The sequence below is a fragment of the Aethalodelphis obliquidens genome, unplaced genomic scaffold (genome assembly GCF_003676395.1).
Source record: "Aethalodelphis obliquidens isolate GAN/ISIS:26980383/991018 unplaced genomic scaffold, ASM367639v1 scaffold43, whole genome shotgun sequence".
Lineage (NCBI taxonomy): Eukaryota > Metazoa > Chordata > Mammalia > Artiodactyla > Delphinidae > Aethalodelphis > Aethalodelphis obliquidens.
Window position 1 is genome coordinate 8,583,170 of NW_020837987.1, and position 18,593 is coordinate 8,601,762.

The 18,593-nt window shown below is 43.0% G+C and overlaps 1 pseudogene; it reads left to right on the top strand.

Annotated features, from left to right (window-relative positions):
• The first annotated feature begins 7,347 nt into the window (after positions 1 to 7,347).
• LOC113606241 (galectin-16-like) lies at positions 7,348 to 10,223 on the top strand (annotated as a pseudogene).
• The last annotated feature ends 8,370 nt before the right edge of the window (positions 10,224 to 18,593 follow it).

An 18,593-nucleotide genomic window follows, 5' to 3' on the forward strand; every position in this document is an offset into this window, starting at 1 on the left:
GTTCTAGAATGTATATAACATTTAACCATAGAGTATAACCTAAGAAGGCTTGTCACTCATTGGACAATTCTTCCCATATAATTTAACATACCAAATAATCCTAGTGAGTTTAACATCTCTGTAAGAGATGCTTCAGGGTTCCTCTTTTTTTTTTTGATTTTTGGCTGCGTTGGCTCTTCGTTGCTGTGCGCGGGCTTTTCTCTAGCTGCGGAGAGTGGGGGCTACTCTTTGTTGCGGTGCACGGGCCTCTCATTGCAGTGGCTTCTCTCGTTATGGAGCACAGGCTCTAGGTGCATGGGCTTCAGTAGTTGTGGCACACGGGCTTAGCTGCTCTGCGGCATGTGGGATCTTCCTGGACCAGGGCTCGAACCGGTGTCCCCTGCATTGACAGGCAGATTCCTAATCACTGTGCCACCAGGGAAAGTGCAAGGGCTCCTTTTTAAAAAACTGTACACAACTTTCTGTATCCATATTGGTTTGTCCCTTCTTTTCTTTTCTTTTTTTTTTTTTGCAGTACGCGGGCCTCTCACTGTTGTGGCCTCTCCCGTTGTGGAGCACAGGCTCCGGACGCGCAGGCTCAGCGGCCATAGCTCACGGGCCCAGCCGCTCCGCGGCATGTGGGATCTTCTCGGACCGGGGCACGAACCCGCATCCCCTGCATCGGCAGGCGGACTCTCAACCACTGCGCCACCAGGGAAGCCCCAAGAGGACTTTTTAACTCAAGCAGGAAAGGCATGAGATCTGTCTGTTTTTATCTGGATGTCTGTCTATCTGTACATTGTAAATATGACATGTCCCTACCTCCAGATGGTGTCATTAAAATTAATTTGTAAAAGAGCTTTATTTAATCGACTTAAACATGGGTACTTACAATAAAATATTTCTAAATGTAACAAACTATCCCAGGTTTTTAAAGTATCACGTTGATCTAGGATTAATCTTTTTTTTTAAATTTGTATTGGATAGGATTAATCTTTAATGAATGAAAACAAGTTTAGGGATTTCCCTGGTAGTCCAGCGGTTAAGACTATGTGCTCCCAACGCAAGGGGCCCGGGTTCGATCCCTAGGCAGGGAACTAGATCCTGCATGCATGCCGCATCTGGGAGCCTGCATGCCGCATCTGGGAGCCTGCATGCCGCATCTGGGAGCCTGAATGCCGCAACTGAGTCCCATGCCACAACTAAAAAAAGATCCCACATGCTGCAACTAAAAAAAAAAGATTCCGCATGCTGCAACTAAAGATCCTGCATGCAGAACACTCTATGACATAAATCACAGCAAGATCCTTTTTGACCCACCTCCTAGAGAAATGGAAATAAAACCAAAAATAAACAAATGGAACCTAATGAAGCTTAAAAGCTTTTGCACAGCAAAGGAAACCATAAACAAGACGAAAAGACAACCTTCAGAATGGGAGAAAATATTTGCAAATGAAGCAACTGACAAAGGATTAATCTCCAAAATTTACAAGCAGCTCATGCAGCTCAACATTAAAAAAACAGACAACCCAGTCCAAAAATGGGCAGGCCTAAATAGACATTTCTCCAGAGAAGATATACAGATTGCCAACAAACACATGAAAGAATGCTCAACATCACTAATCATTAGAGAAATGCAAATCAAAACTACAGTGAGATATCATCTCACACGGGTCAGAATGGCCATCATCTAAAGATCTACAAACAATAAATGCTGGAGAGGGTGTGGAGAAAAGGGAACCCTCTTGCACTGTTGGTGGGAATGTGAATTGATACAGCCACTATGGAGAACAATATGGTCATTCCTTAAAAAACTAAAAATAGAACTACCATATGACCCAGCAATCCCACTACTGGGCATATACTCTGTCCGCTTTTTTTTTTTTTTTTTTGCGGTACGCGTGCCTCTCACTGTTGTGGCCTCTCCCGCTTCGGAGCAACAGGCTCCGGACGCGCAGGCTCAGCGGCCATGGCTGACGGGCGCAGCCGCTCTGCGGCACGTGGGATCCTTCCGGACTGGGTCATGAACCCCCGTCCCCTGCATCGGCAGGCGGACCCTCAACCACTGCGCCACCAGGGAAGCCCCCCTGTCCGCTTTTTAATCGGGTTGTTTGTTTTCTTGTTGTTGAGTTGTAGGAGTTCTTTACATACTTCGGATATGAACCCCTTACCAGATATATCATTTGCAAATATCTTTTCCCATTTGGTAGGTTATCTTTTAATTTTGTTGATGGTTTCCTTTACTGTACAGAAGCTTTTTAGTTTGATGTAGTTCCATTTGTTTATTTTTGCTTTTGTTTCCCTCGTGGCAGGTGACGTATCTAGAAAGATATTGCTAAGACATGTCAATCAGTGTACTGGCTATGTTTTCTTCTGGGGTGTTATGGTTTCAGGTCTTAGAGTCAAGTATTTAATCGATTTTGAGTTGATTTTTGTGTATGGTATGAGGTAATTGTTTTTCTTTTTTTTTTTTTGCACGTGGCTGTTCAATTTTTCCAATGTTTATTGAAGAGAGTATCCTTTCTCCATTGTATGTTCTTTGCTCCTTTGTCATAAATTCATTATCCGTATATGTGTGGATTCTTTTGGGGCTCTCAATTCTGTTCCATTGATTATGTATCTGTTTTTCTGCCACTACCATGTGGTTTTGATTACCGTGTTTTTCTGCCAGTACCATGGCTTTTTAATATAGTTTGAAACCAGAGAGTATGATCTTCACTTTTGTTCCTTTTTCTCAGGATTGCTTTGGCTTTTGGGGTCTTTTGTGGGTCCATATAAATTTTAGAATTTTTTGTTCTATTTGTAAAAAATGTCTTTGAGATTTTGGTAGGGATTGCATTGAGCATGTAAATTGTATAGGTAATATGGACATTTTAACAATGTTATTTCTTCCAATCCATGAACATGGGCTATGTTTCCATTTATTTGTGTCTTGTTCAATTTCTTTCAATGTCGTATAGTTTTCAGCGTACAGGTCTTTCACCTCCTTGGTTAAATTTATTCCTGTCTTGGTTGTGGTTATAAAGGCAATTGCTTTCTCTCTCTCTTTCTTTCTTTCTTTTATTTTTTGGCCATGCTGCACAGCATTGAACTCGTCCCCCTGCAATGGAAGTGCAGCGTCCTAACCCACTGGACTGCCAGGGAATTCCCTGCAATTTCTTTCTTAATTTCTCTTTCTGCTAGCTCATTTTTAGCATATAGAAATGCAACATATTTTTGTCTGTTGATTTTGTACCCTGCAACTTTACTGTATTCATTTATAATTTCTAATAATTTTGATGGAGTCGTTAGAGTTTTCTGTACATAAAATCATGACATCCAAAAATAGTGTCAGGGACTTCCCTGGTGGTCCAGTGGTTAAAAATCTGCCTTCCAATGCACGGGACGCGAGTTCGATCCCTGGTTGGGAAACTAAGATCCCACATACTGTGAGGCAACTGCGCCTGCGTGCTGCAACTGCTACTGAGCCCGCACACTCTGGAGCCCGTGTACTACAGCTAGGGAGAAGCCCACACACTGCAACTAGGGAGAAACCCGCGTGTTGCAACGAAAGATCCTGTATGCCACAACGAATATCCTACATGCCGCAACAAGACCCGATGCAGCCAAATAAATAAATAAATAAATATTAAAAAACAAAACAAAAACAAAAAACCAAGCAACAAAAAGCCAAACAAAACCAGTGTCAGTTTTCTTTTTTCCTTTCCAATTTGGATGCCGTTTTTTCCTTGTCTTGCCTAATTGCTCTGGCTAGGACTTCCAGTATTATGTATAATAGGAGTGGCAGAGTGGGCATCTTTGTCTCGTTCCTGATTTTAGGGAGATAGCTTTCCTTGAGCACGATGTTTGCTGTGGGTTTTTCATATGTGGCCTTTACTATTTTGAGGTGCGTTTCTTCTATACCCAATTTATTGAGAGTTTTTATCCTTATTGGGGGTTGAATCTTGGCAAACACTCTTCTGTATCTGTTGAGATGATCACATGGTTTTTATCCTTTATTTTTCTAATGTGGTGTATCACATTTATTGATATCTGGATGTTGAACCATCCTTGCATCCCTGGAATACAGCCCACTTGACCATGGTGTATGATCCTGTAACATGTTCTATTCAGCTTACTAATATTTTGTTGAGGATTTTTTTTTGGCTACACCACGTGGCTTGTGGGATATTAGTTCCCCAACCAGGGATTGAACCCGGGCCCCGGCAGTGAAAGCGTTGGGTCCTAATCACTGGACTGCCAGGGAATTCCCTTGTTGAGGATCTTTACACCTATGTTCATAAGAAATAATGGCCTGAATTTTTTTTGGTGTGTGTTGCCTTTGTCTGGTGTTGGTATCAGGGTAACGTTGGCCAAAGAAAAGTGAGTTAGGAAGCGTTCTCTCCTCTTCATAATTTAGAAGAGTTTGAGAGGGATAGGTATTAAATTCGCTCTCAGTTAGATTGCAGTATTCCTTGACTTTAAGTTTGGTTTCTGGAGAATTGGCATTTTCTTTTTGTGGTACAGTGTTACCATGGTTCTTCATGGTGCCTTATGAATTGTTCTGCCTGTGCTTTTGAAGTAGCAAACACTCTTCCTCTTGAGTCTATCAATTCAACAAGTTAGAAATTAGAGGCTTTTCCAGTAGGTGGTGCTATAGCACACGTTTTTGGTTTCTCTTGCCCGAGATGCCTCTGGTTATAGAGAGTCAGCATTTTCCACCTTCCACTGTCTGTGTCAGAGGTGAGGCTCCATGCCCTGATTATGACTTCCCGTGCCTCCAAGGTTCTTGGTGCCTTGCAGATGCCAGTGTCATTGGTTTCCGTGCCTGGGACACTGGGATGGTGAGCTCTTCTGGGGTGGTGAACTCATAGCCTCTATCACTGTGAGGGGAGGGAGAGGATGAAAGGGGAGCCTCTGCCATGTCCAGTGTTGTAAGGCTTGCAGGCTTCACTGCTATGGGTGGGAGACTCTTTACTGAACTCCACAATTCTACCAACTCTATTTCCACAAGCCTCATCCAGGTCCCCATCACCGCTCTCCAGGATTACTGTAATAGCCTTATGAGTAGTCCTTCTTATTTTGTCCAGGTCCACCTACCGTCTGTTTTCCACACAGCAGCAGAGGAAATCCTTTTAAAACATAAATGAGGGCTTCCCTCGTGGTGCAGCAGTTAAGAATCCGCCTGCCAAAACAGGGGACACGGGTTCAAGCCCTGGTCCGGGAGGATCCCACATGCCGCGGAGCAACTAAGCCCGTGCGCCGCAACTACTGAGCCTACACTCTAGAGCCCGCGAGCCACAACTACTGAGCCCGCGAGCCACAACTACTGAAGCCCACGTGCCTAGAGCCTGTGCTTCACAACAAGAGAAGCCACCGAAATGAGAAGCCCGCACACTGCAACAAAGAGTAGCCCCCGCTCGCTGCAACTAGAGAAAAGCCCGCGTGTAGCAACGAAGACCCAACGCAGCCAAAAATAAATAAATAAATTTATAAAAAAACAAAAATACATAAATGAGACCAGATCCCTCTCCTCTACCTTGGGCTCCCATCTCACTTAAAGCAAACGTCCTATGGTCTACTTTTCCATATCCCGAGTTCAAGTCCTGCCTCTCTCCCCCTTTACTCCAGTCATACTGTCATCCTTGCTGTTCCTCAAAACTTCACGTTGCCTTCTCACATTGTGGTCCATATTGGTAGCCAATCTCTCTGACTGGAAGTTCTTCCCCAAGATACACATGGCTCTTTTATTGACCTTTTCCAAGCTTTTGCTCAAATCTCATCTCCTCAATGAGGACTACCTTAACTAGCCTATTTCAAATTAAGCCCTCTGTGGACTGCTCTGTTCCATTACCAACATCTTTTTTTCTTAAGGGTTTTTAAAAATTTAATTTCTTATTTATGTTATTTTTGGCTGTGTTGGGTCTTCATTGCTGCGTGCAGGCTTTCTTTAGTTGCGGCGAGCGGGGGCTACCCTTCGTTGCGGTGCGCGAGCTTCTCATTGTGGTGGCTTCTCTTGTTGTGGAGCCCAGGCTCTAGGTGTGTGGACCTCAGTAGTTGTGGTGCGCGGGCTCTAGAGCGCAAGCTCAGTAGTTGCGGTGCACGGGCTTAGCTGCTCCACGGCATGTGGGATCTTCCCGGACCAGGGCTTGAACCCGTGTCCCCTGCACTGGCAGGCGGATTCGTAACCACTGTGTCACCAGGGAAGTCCACCAACATCTTTTTCGAGACATTTATCCCCTTCTGATACGTTATATATTTTGCTTGTGTATTATATTTTAAAAGTTACTGCATATATTTTCCAACTGGAGTATAAGCTCCATGGAGCAAGATTTTTATCTGTTCTTTTCCATTTATGCAAATAGTACAAAGCCTGCTGCCAGTTAGTCACTCAATAAGCAATTGTCAAATGAGTGGATACATGGATGAATAGATAAATGGATGGATCCCTCTGATTGCTTTACTAACAACCCTTTGATTTGGGATTATGTTCATCAAATATTTTACATATAAGAAGAATGGGTCTAGCAGAGGTTAAATTTCCTTAATAAGGTCCCACAGTGGCAGAGCTGGGATCCTTATCCAGGTGGTGTGTTCCTCCAAGTCTAGGGTGAATAGGGAAATTGCCAGCAAAGGTTCTGGAATAGATTTGATGTCAGAGAAAGAGTCAGTTGCATATAGCATGGGTTAGGCACCAATTTTATGAAGCAGGGTAGCCAGGGAGCTCTTCGTTATAATTTTATCATTGTGGCTTATCAGGAGACACCTAGAACTGCACTTAGATTAAGCATATCAGCATCTCCAGTTAGAAGCTGCTTCTTATTATCACAGTGGACTTTGGGTAGTGTGGACTGAATACACTTTTGGAGTCAGAAATTTCAAAAGAATAGCAGGCAGGGCTCTATAGCCTGAGCAAAAGGATCAGGGGTGACCCACCTCCTAACAGCATTTCTAGGGCACCTTCTCCAGACAGACTCGCACACAACAGTTTCAATAGGGAAGAAAGACCCAACTGGAGACTATGGAATCCTTGGTATAAAGGATGGGAAGAAGGAATCTGGTTACCTCTGCTTCTTGTGCCAGGTCACCTGGGAACAAATCATTGAATGAATACTGGTACAGAATGGGAAAGAGAATGTGTACATATGTGTGTCAGTGGGAATCATTGGATTTGCATAATTGTCCTTTTGTATATTTTTTCTCTGCATTTGGAGGTGTTTGTATGTAATATGTGTATCTGTGCCTCTGAGCGCATGTCTGGACTCAGATTAATGTCTCCTTGTTGGAGGTCTGCTAATGTCTCTGAGCTGCAAGAGAAAACCATGTTATATGTCCTGATTCTCCCTGGGCAACAGTGTGGGAGAGAAAACACTGGCCTGTCACTCACCGATGTATCCATCTCTTCCATAGACGAACCCCTACTGGCAGTCTGTTTCCCTTACTGTGGGTTATACGGTGAAGATCAAGGCAGATCTTCTGTGTCCCTCTGGGTGAGTAGATCCCAGTTTTTGTGTGATGGAGGGTGAAGCACAAGGGGAGAGTGTTAGCATTTTGGGGAACACTCATTGGAAACATTTTGGTCTTTAATCACCAGAATGAGCTGAGGTGGCTCATGCAAAAGTGTGAGATTACACTGCAGGCGGGAATTTCCTTCCTGTGTGTGTGTGTGTGTGTGTGAGAGAGAGAGAGAGAGAGAGAGAGAGAGAGATGGCAAAGTAAGAAAGGTATATATTTTGAGAAAGAGGGTGGGGGAAGGGGAAGGAGAGAGGGAGGGAGGGAAAGAGAGAGAGAGAAGGACTGTGTTTGTCCCTGAGGAGGTTGTTTTCTTCAGTAAAGGCCTGGATGAGGGAGCCATTCTCTTGTCTTTGCAGAAAGAACCCAAAATTTGTGGTGGATTTGTGCATGTGTCCTGAGAGAGGCAGCAACGTCGCATTCCATTTCTGAGTCTACACGAACAACATGATGGTGATGAACAGCCTCCACGAAAGGGGGATGGGGAGAGGAAGAGATAGCTTCTTCTGACCCTTTTGTGCCAGGGAAGCCGTGGGCAGCCATTTGAGCTTCGACTTTTGGTGCTGGAGAATGAATACCAGGTGTGTGGGCCCTAAGGGTGAGGGGCGTGGAGCACCATGGCTGTGGTGGGGCTGCTGTGGAGAAACAGAGTCCAACTCTGATCTGATCTGATCTGATGTCAACACACCAATTTTTTGTTTTGTATTTTTTTTTTTTTGCGGTACGTGGGCCTCTCACTGTTGTGGCCTCTCCCGTTGCGGAACACAGGCTCCGGATGCGCAGGCTCAGCGGCCATGGCTCACGGGCCCAGCCGCTCCGTGGCATGTGGTGTCTTCCCGGACCGGGCGGGGCACTAACCTGTGTCCCCTGCATTGGCAGGCGGACCCTCAACCACTGTGCCACCAGGGAAGCCTTGTTTTGTAGTTTTAATACATGTGCTTTCTATTTTTTAAACAAATTTATTTATTTTTGGCTGAGTTGGGTCTTCGTTGCTGTGCGCGGGCTTTCTCTAGTTGCAGCGAGCGGGGGCTACTCTTTGTTGCAGTGCACGGGCTTCTCATTGCGGTGGCTTCTCTTGTTGCAGAGCACAGGCTCTAGGCGTGCGGGCTTCAGTAGTTGTGGCACTCGGGCTCAGTAGTTGTGGTTCGTGGGCTCTAGAGTGCAGGCTCAGTAGTTGTGGCACACGGGGTTAGTTGCTCTGTGGCATGTAGGATCTTCCTGGACCAGGGCTTGAACCCGTGTCCCCTGCACTGGCAAGTGGATTCTTAACCACTGTGCCACCAGGGAAGGCCACATGTGCTTTTTAAAATTGAAATTTAGTTGATTTACATTATTGTGTTAGTTTCAGGTATACAACAAAGTGATTCAACTATATATTTCTATCTTCACTTATTTATTTTCAAATTATTTTCCATTATAGGTTATTAGAAGATATTGAATATAGTTACCTGTGCTATACAGTAAATCTTTGTTGCTTATCTACTTTACATCTAGTAGTTTCTATCTGTTATTAGCATATTGCTAATTTATGACCCCCCCTTTTCCCCTTTGGTATCTGTAAGTTTATTTTCTATGTCTGTGAGTCTGTTTCTATTTTGTATATAGATTCATTTCTATTTTATTTTAGATTCCACATAAAAATGATATCATGTTGGATTGGCCAAAAAGTTCATTCGGGTTTTTCCGTAACATCCGTAACATATTGGGCTTTCTCTGATTTAACTTTACTAAGTATAATATTCTCTAGGTCCATTCATGTTGCTACAAATGGCAATATTTCGTTCTTTTTTATGGCTGAGTAACATTCCATTTTATTTGTATGTGTGCATATATATACACACACACATACACAGCACATCTTCTTAAGCCCATCTTTAGCACACCAATTCGATATGTGCTGCCACGTCCTTTCCTCCTCATAGGGCTAAACCACAAAAGTTTACCTCCCGGTCTGATGCTTATCTTGTCTTAACAAAAATGTGCCAGGTTTGTAGTTGCAGCTCAAACATCAAATCTCTCAATCCCTACTGGCCACATCTCTTCCTTATCAAAGACACTCATGTCACAGGCCAATTCTCCTCCAGTCCTCCGTCCTTCAGGGCAGAAAACATATCTCCTATGCATTGAAAATCATTGAACACAGCTCTTTGAGCACTGCCATGTATGCTGTGCAAGCAGAGATTCAGAGCTGAATCCCATCTGCCTCTTGCTTTCATGGACAATCAGGAATGCGGAGGGAGAAGTGCAGGCCCACTGTCATCAGGGTAAAGCAGGGATGGGGAGCTCTGGAGGCAAGGAAGTGGACACTGGGGGATGATTCCCTACAGCAGTGTCATGGCAGGATTTCCTGGAGAAGGAGATATTTGAACTGCTTTGCTTTTACGGAGTAAAGAATTTTTACAGGCAATGAAAAGAGGAAAGGGAAGGAGGAGGCCTAATTGTTCTGCACTCACAAGAAGTATATCTCTTTCCTTAGGTGTTTGTGAATAACAAGTCCACCTACGTCTTTGCCCACCGCCTGCCCTCACAGTCTGTAAAAATGCTGGAGGTGAAGGGAGATATTGTGCTTACTTCAGTGGAAGTATGTTGAGGGGCAGAAGATCTTGCAATGAAAATATCCACCCCGTTATACTCTTTTATAATGTGCAGGATCAGCGCAGCTCCCAGAAGATGCCAGGATATCCCCCTGTTGCCACACTTATGCTAATGATAATAAAATCTTCCTAGTATGAACCAGGACTTGGTCCTTGCTCATAGGGAAGACATCAAGGGCAGATTTGGCACAAAGGGAAAGTTGTCCCAAGTATGGAATGAGGAGTGTGGTTTGGGAAGGGCCCAGGTGGCCAAAATCTCAAGTGCTGTCCCTGAAATAGAGACAGAGTGAGAGTGTCTCAGGATGTTATGGAGAAGATGGACAGGTTTGGGGACGTGTAAGGGAGGGACACAACTTTGTATGTGAGCTTCTTTTCCCTTGTTTATTCACCCACAAATAATTATTGGACCCAAGTATTAGTCGGGGTTCTCTAGAGAAACAAAACCAATAGGGTGTGAGTGTGTGTGTTTATATGTGTGTGTACACACACATACATAATTATATATATAAAGAGATTTTTTATAAGGAATTGGTTTACATGATTATGGAGGCTGACAAGTCCCAAGATCTTCAGGGTGAGTCAGCAAGCTGCAGACCCAGGAGGGTCAATGACATAGTTCCAGGGAATTCCCTGGTGGTCCAATGGTTAGGACTCCTCGCTTTCACTGCTGAGGGCGCGGGTTCAACCCCTGGTCCTGCAAGTTGCTCGGTGCTGCCAAAAATGAATAAATAATGTAGTTCCAGTCTGAAGTCATGAGGCCCAGGAAGAGGCAATGTTTCAGTTCCATTCTGAAGGCAGGAAAAATCCTCCCTGATTTTTGCCTAGCTGATCTAGGCAAGGTCAGCTGTTTTGTTCTCTTCAGGTCTTCAGGTGACTGGATGAAGTCCACCCACATTAGGGAGGGCAATCTGCCTTACTCAAGCCACCAGTTCAAATGTTAATCTCGTCCAGAAACATTCTCACAGACGCACTGAGAATAATATGTAACCAAAGTACCTTGGCACCCCATGGCCCAGTCAAGTTGACACTTAAATTTAACCATTACTACCTCTTACACTAATACACCTTTATACACAACAGATATTCCAGTATGAACCCACACTAATACACCTTTATACACAACAGATATTCCAGTATGAACCCTATGTGACGCTGAGAGGACCAGAGAATGATGTTATTGGCAAAAGGAACTTGATACTGATGAGTCAAGGATGAAATCAGCCCTAGAGGGATGTTTGAACTCAGGAGCTGAACGTCAGGTGTTCAGGCAGACATGACTTAAACATGGCTTTCCTGGTTTCTGTCTCCTCTCACTTAGGAAGACCTAGAAGCTTTCCGGGGTTCTGAAGTGTGACCTAGGAAGCTGGGCCCACATCCTTCCAGACCTCTCCAGACTGAGGTCCTCTGGAGACAGATAAACCACAATCTCTGGACCTGATGAATTCCTAAGTTTCTGGGGACCCTGCATTCCCACAATTTCCCAGATGCTCCATACATAAAGGAAAGCTGGTTGCTTTTGTCATCCTCAGGCCCTCTGAGCATTCTTCCCTGTTTCTGTACCTTAGGAATAAACAATCTGTAAAGGAAATTAAGAAACCAATTCTTTTAGAATAGCATAAAAAAGAATACAATCCTTAGGCGTAAATCTAACCAAGGAGGTGCAAGACTTCTACGTTGAAAATGACAAAACACCGTTGAAAGAAATTACAGACAACCGGCCTCAATAAACGAAAAGACGTTCCATCTTCATGGGGTGGAAGATTTAATGTTGTTAGTATTATTGATAATTATAAATATTGTTAAGGTAGCAATACTTTCCAGTGCAATTTGAAGATTCAGTGCAATCCCTATCAGAATGCTAGTGGCCTTTGTGGGCAGATATGGAAAAACTGATCCTAAAATTCATATGGAAGTGAAAGGCAAACCAAAGGGCCAAAATATTCTGAAGAAAGAACAAAAGATTCAGACAATTCAATTTCAAAACTTACTACAAAGTTACGCTAAGGGCTCTAAGGAAGAAGAACAGATGGGTAATATATGCAGAGAGATGGAAATTCTAAGAAAGAATAAAAAAGAAATGCTAGAGACTAAAAAAACTTACATAAATGAAGAATGCATTTGATGAGCCCATTAGTAGATTAGATATAGCTAAGAAGGAATCTCTAAGCTAGAGGATATGTCAATAGGAACTTCCAAAACTGAAAAACAAAGAGAAAAAGGACTGAAAGAAAGAAAAAACCCAGAACAGAATATCCAAAAACTGTGGGACAACTGCAAAAGGTGTAATACATGCTTAATGGGAATACCAGAAGGAGAAGAGAGAAAGGAACAGAGGAAATATTTGAAGTAATAACGGCTGAGAATTTCCCCAAATTCACGTGAAACACCAAACTACAGATCCAGGAAGCTCAGAGAAAACCTAGTGGGATAAATTCCTCCCCCAAACACCCCCAGAACAATAAAACAAAAGTCCTGTATCTAGGCACATCATGTTCATACTACAGAGAATCAAAGATAAAAAATTCTGAAAGAAGCCATAGGAAAAAAAACACCTATAGAGGAGCAAAAATAAGAATTACATCTAACTTCTCCTTAGAAACCATGCAAGCAAGAGGCAAGTGGAGTGAAATATTTAGTGTTGAGAGAAAATTGGTGCAGCCACTATGGAAAGCAGTATGGAGTTTTCTCATAAAAAGGAAAATAGAAGTACCATAGGATCCAGCAATTCTACTTCTGGGTATTTATTCAAAGGAAATGAAAAGTGTAACTGGAAAAGATATATAGCAGTCCCCCTTAGCAACAGGGGTTATGTTCCAAGACCCCCAATGGATGCCTGAAACCCTGGATAGTACCAAATCCTATTATAGAGTTGACCCTTGAGCAACTTGGGCGGGGGTGGGGGCAGGAGGGGCTAGAGGGCTGACCCCTTGTGCAGTCAAAAATCTGAGTGTCAAAATGGATTAAAGATCTAAATGTAAGGCCAGGCACTATAAAACTCTGAGAGGAAAACATAGGCAGAACACTCTATGACATAAACCACAGCGAGATCTTTTTTGACCCACCTCCTAGAGAAATGGAAATAAAAACAAAAATAAACAAATGGGACCTAATGAGACTTAAAAGCTTTTGCACAGCAAAGTAAACCATAAACAAGACAAAAAACAACCCTCAGAATGGGAGAAAATATTTGCAAATGAAGCAACTGACAAAGGATTAATCTCCAAAATATACAAGCAGCTCATGCAGCTCAATGTCAAAAAAACAACCCAATGCAAACATGGGCAGAAGACCTCAATAGACATTTCTCCAAAGAAGATATACAGACTGCCAACAAACACATGAAAAGATGCTCAACATCACTAATCATTAGAGAAATGCAAATCAAAACTACAATGAGGTATCACCTCACACCGGTCAGAATGGCCATCATCAAAAAATGTACAAACAGTAAATGCTGGAGAGGGTGTGGAGAAAAGGAGCACTCTTGCACTGTTGGTGGGAATGTGAATTGGTACAGTCACTATGGAGAACAGTATGGAGGTTCCTTAAAAAACTAAAAATAGAACTACCATACGACCCAGCAATCCCACTATTGGGCATATACCCTGAGAAAACCATAATTCAAAAAGAGTCATGTATCACAATGTTCATTGCAGCACTATTTACAATATCCAGGACATGGAAGCATCCTAAGTGTCCACCAGCAGATGAATGGATAAAGAAGATGTGGCACATATATACAATGGAATATTACTCAGCCATAAAAGGAAACAAAATTGAGTTATTTGTCTTGAGGTGGATGGACCTAGAGTCTGTCATACAGAGTGAAATAAGAAAAACAAATACCATATGCTAACACATATATACGGAATCTAAAAAGAAAAAGTGGTTCTGATGAACGTAGGGGGAGGATAGGAATAAAGACACAGACGTAGAGAATGGACTTGAGGACACGGGGAGGGGGAAGGGTAAGCTGGGACGAAGTGAGAGTGTGGCATGGACGTATACACACTACTAAATGTAAAATAGATAGCTAGTGGGAAGCAGCCGCATAGCACGGGGAGATCAGCTCAGTGCTTTGTGACCACCTAGAGGGGTGGGATAGGGAGGGTGGGAGGGAGATGAAAGAGGGAGTGGGTATGGGGATATATTTATACATATAGCTGATTCACTTTGTTATACAGCAGAAACTAACACAACACTGTAAAGCAATTATTCTCCAATAAAGGTGTTAAAAAAAGAAAGAAACATCAGTAATAAAAGTAAAAAAAAAATCTGTAACTTTCCAGTGGGCACTTGCACCCGCGGTTCTGTGTCCACAGTTCCCCATCCTCAGATTCAACCAACTGGGGATTATGTAGCACGGTCGTATGTATTTATTGAAAAAAATCCACATATGAGTGGACCCACGCAGTTCAAACCTGTGTTGTTGAAGGGTCAACAGTACCATTTTTTCCCTATATAGTCATCCCTCAGTATCCGAGGGTTCCACATTCATGGATTCAACCAACCGTGGATCAAAAATATCTGAAAAAAAATTTTTCAGGAAGTTCCGAAAAGCAAAACTTGAATTCGCCGCATGCTGGCAGTTATTTACGTGGCATTTACAGTGATTTGCGTAGCATTTACGTTGTATATGTGTTGTAGTTTCTTAGGACAGGGCCGAAAGTAAGCTCGTCACGCGAGATGAATTGTGCCGAAGCGCAGCAGTAGAGGGCTGCCGCTCGCTCAGGCAGAACAGCGCCGTCTGTCCTGCTGTGGTAGCTTTTATTAAAGCATTATCTAGGTTTACACTTTAAGACTTGTTTTCTTAACATTTCAGAAGTGCCAAAGCAGCAGCCTATGTTTTTATTAGTTATACAAGCAATAATTGGCTTTCGTGAGCACCTGCCGTGCTTCGTCCTTGAGCGCAAGAACAGCACAAAGTTCCCACCATTATTCTGATTATACTGAAGTCGCACAAGGACATTTCCTTGCGTTCCCACCACTCTGATTAGACTGAGGACAGCTCATGGATCAGTGCCCAAAGCACTCAATGCTTCTTTTGCAGGCCCCCGGTTTGCTGGGGGGGAGCTCAAAGCATTCAGGACTGTTCACAGTTCTGGCTTATTCGCATGCCCCCGGTTTGCCGGGGGGGGGGTGGTGGCTCATGGGTCACGTCTCCTTTCCATGTCCTCAGTTATCCCACTACATGTCCCCCTTTTTGTTTTACAATTTTTGTAGCATCAAGGAGAACACGGCAGCATTACTCTCGGTACTAATTGAGTCTGTACTAATTAGAACCCGTGTCCCCTGCATCGGCAGGCGGACTCTCAACCACTCAACCACTGCGCCACCAGGGAAGCCCTGTGATTATGTTTTTAAAGTCCTTATCTGTTAGAGATACATTCTGGAATATTTATAAGAAAAATGATAATATGCCTGAGTTTTCATTTAAAATCCTCCAGAAAAATAAGTAGGAGGAAAAATGAAGCAAGAATGTTAGAATATTCATAATTAAAGTGGGATAGTAGGTACATAGGGGTTCTTTATATTATTCTTTCTTGTGAAAATTAATAAAGGGAAACCTCACGAAAATGAAGTTGGAGGGCCAGAAGAGGGAGCTCTCATGCATGTACCACTGGCTGTTTTCATAGATCCCAACAGGAAGAGATGTACCTTGCATCTCTGGCAAAAAGTGACCTTATTTTATGACGCCAACAGGAGGAAGAAAGATTTTCTCTTTGCTTGGAAACAGCTCAGCCAGTGAAAATCCACTACACTTTAAACTCTGTTTCCTCCAGTGGACTTCTTGTTTATAACAGCCTCTCCCAGCTTTCCCTTCTCCTCTATAAAAGAGTTTCCTCTCCTTTTCTTTACTGGACTTGCATGTGGTTCACCATAGTTGCATGTCCTGGACTGCACTTCTTTGGTGCTCCTGAATAAATCTGTATTGCAGGTAAAATAACGAGCTGTTTTATTGTTTTTAGGTTAACAATCTTCTTCTTTGGTGCATGTTTGAAATTTTTCATTAAAAAGTGGGGGAAAGCAGGTTGGATCACTGCTCTCCTGTTCTAGAGATGGAAATATTTGTCCAACAATCCCTGAAAAAAAATTCAAATACGATGATTTTTCCAAAGGGAAGGTACAAGGCTTTGAGGGCTAATTCTAGGACGAATTGACCTGGCCAGCGAGGTCAGGAAAGATTTTCCTGAAGAAGAATATCTAGAATCTGAGAAAGGAGTAAGAGTTAACTAGGATAAAAGAGGAGAGAAGAATTTCCAGGTGGAAAAACAGTTTGTGCAAAGGTGTAATTGGCATGACAGACCTAAAGAACACAGCATGGTAGGCGTAGAAAGTGTGAGAGGAAAAAATGAGGCAATACAAGTATGCCAGGGTTTCCTGACAAGCCGAGTGCTATTGTGAGGGGTTTGGTTTTCACCTGGAAGCAGGAAACCATTGATGTGAGATAAGGGAGTGTGACATGATTAGATATGCATTTGAAAATATACGTCTTCCTCCATCCTGGAGAATGGAGTGCAAGGGGCAAGGAATTGAATCAATTACTAGTTGTCCAACTGAGAGATGATGATAGAGATGGGAACGAGGACGTACATGAGAGATGTTTAGGAGGAGAACTTGACTTGGACCGATGGGGGGAGATTGAGTTTCTGACTTGTTAAACATGGATGGATGTTGCTCCCAGTTACTAAGATGGGTGACACTGCAGCAAGTTAGTTTGGGAGAATAAAATCAGCAGTTTGATTTAGGAGGTATTGAGATCCTTTAAGACATTCACGATGAGCTCACCAGTAAATATATACAAGTCCCAAGCTCAGAGGAGAGGCTGATAACAATTAATGCCATTGCAATTAGGACAGCAAACTTTGGATTCAGACTAGCTGGGTACAAACCTGATTTTGCCATTTGTTATTCCATGAATTATAACAAGTTAGTTAAGTTCTCTGTCCTTTAAAGTCCTTGTTTGTAAAGCCTAATCAACAATAGACCTGCATCTCGTGGTTTCTGTGAAGATTGAAGGAAATATATGAAAACACGTTAGAACGTTGTGTGGCACAAAGAAAATACCCAATAGATGTTAACTCTTATAAAACTATGAGAGTGCTGTCTTCTCAAGTAGATAAAATAATCATAGGATGCTGGTTTCAGAGCTTTGAATCATTCAATGCAATTAGATTCCACAAATCTAATGTGTGCAAGTAGACTTGTACAAATAGATCTCCTGGTATGCTTGCTAAATTTTTTTTTTTTTTTTGCCTGCTAAATTTTTAATGAAGGGAGTGTTTGTGTACTTTTTTGGATGCAGGCATTCATTTTTTTTTTTTTTTTTTTCGCGGTACACGGGCCTCTCACTGTTGTGGCCTCTCCCGTCGCGGAGCACAGGCTCCGGACGCACAGGCTCAGCAGCCATGGCTCACGGGCCCAGCCGCTCCGCGGCATGTGGGATCTTCCCGGACTGGGGCACGAACCCGCATCCCCTGCATCGGCAGGCGGACTCTCAACCACTGCGCCACCAGGGAAGCCTGATGCAGGCATTCTTAAACATTTAAATTGTGTTATCTTCCTCTAAGTGGATTCACTTTTCAGGCAGTGAGAGTGGGGACACATTCTTTCATCCAAATAAAAACAGAGCTGATTAGATTCAGTCTCACTTGCTTTGAGGGATGATTGATACACTTGTTCCCCTAGGGTGCATTCCTCTCAGAGCTTTAACTTTAGCCTAAGGTGCTTATCAGATCCCCTCCCCCCTTGGCAAGCACTAAGCTCCCATTTTTGTACCTTCCACAAGACTGATGTATGTTCTGCTCTGCTACTGCTTAAGAATTGGAAACCAGCTAACTAACTAAATAATAGTCCATATTTAAATTTCCCCAATTGTCCAAAAACATGTCCTGTATAGCAGATTTTAAGTCCAGAATCGAATCACGTTCCATGCAGTCCATTGGGTTGTTATGTCTCTTTAGTCTCTTTTTAATCTAGAACATTCTTCTGCCTTGTTATGCCACTTTTGTAAGTTTCCAGGACAGTTGTATAACCAGCAAGGATTCGTGTGCCCGTGGCCAAGAAAAACAAACTCTCAGTGAGTGTGTGCAGCAAAGTAAGGGTTTATGCAGGGCATCCAGGAAAGGAGTGGGAGGCAAGCCCTCCAATTCACTCCAACCTGGTCTTTGAGTTTGGGTTTGGTTTTGTTTTGTTTTGTTTTTAAATAAAGGGGAAGAACAAAGAAGCTGGGGTTAATCATCATCTTGTGATGTTTCTGTGACATTTCTTAATGTAGTTTCGGGAGTCAGGATGTCTCTGGATATGATTCTCTGGCCATGTGGTCCATGGCTCTGGAGTTTCTTAGCTCCTTTTTGCCCTGGAGAAACAACCTGAGTTTGTACATTAATGATGATGTCTGTAATAGCAATTTTAGTACATTAATGATGTTATCGAAAACAGTTTTAGTCATCTGATTCTGCTTGAGTAGTGTTCAGTTAGCACAGGATTGAGGTCCGAAGGGACAAGAAAGAAGTTTTGGATAGAGAG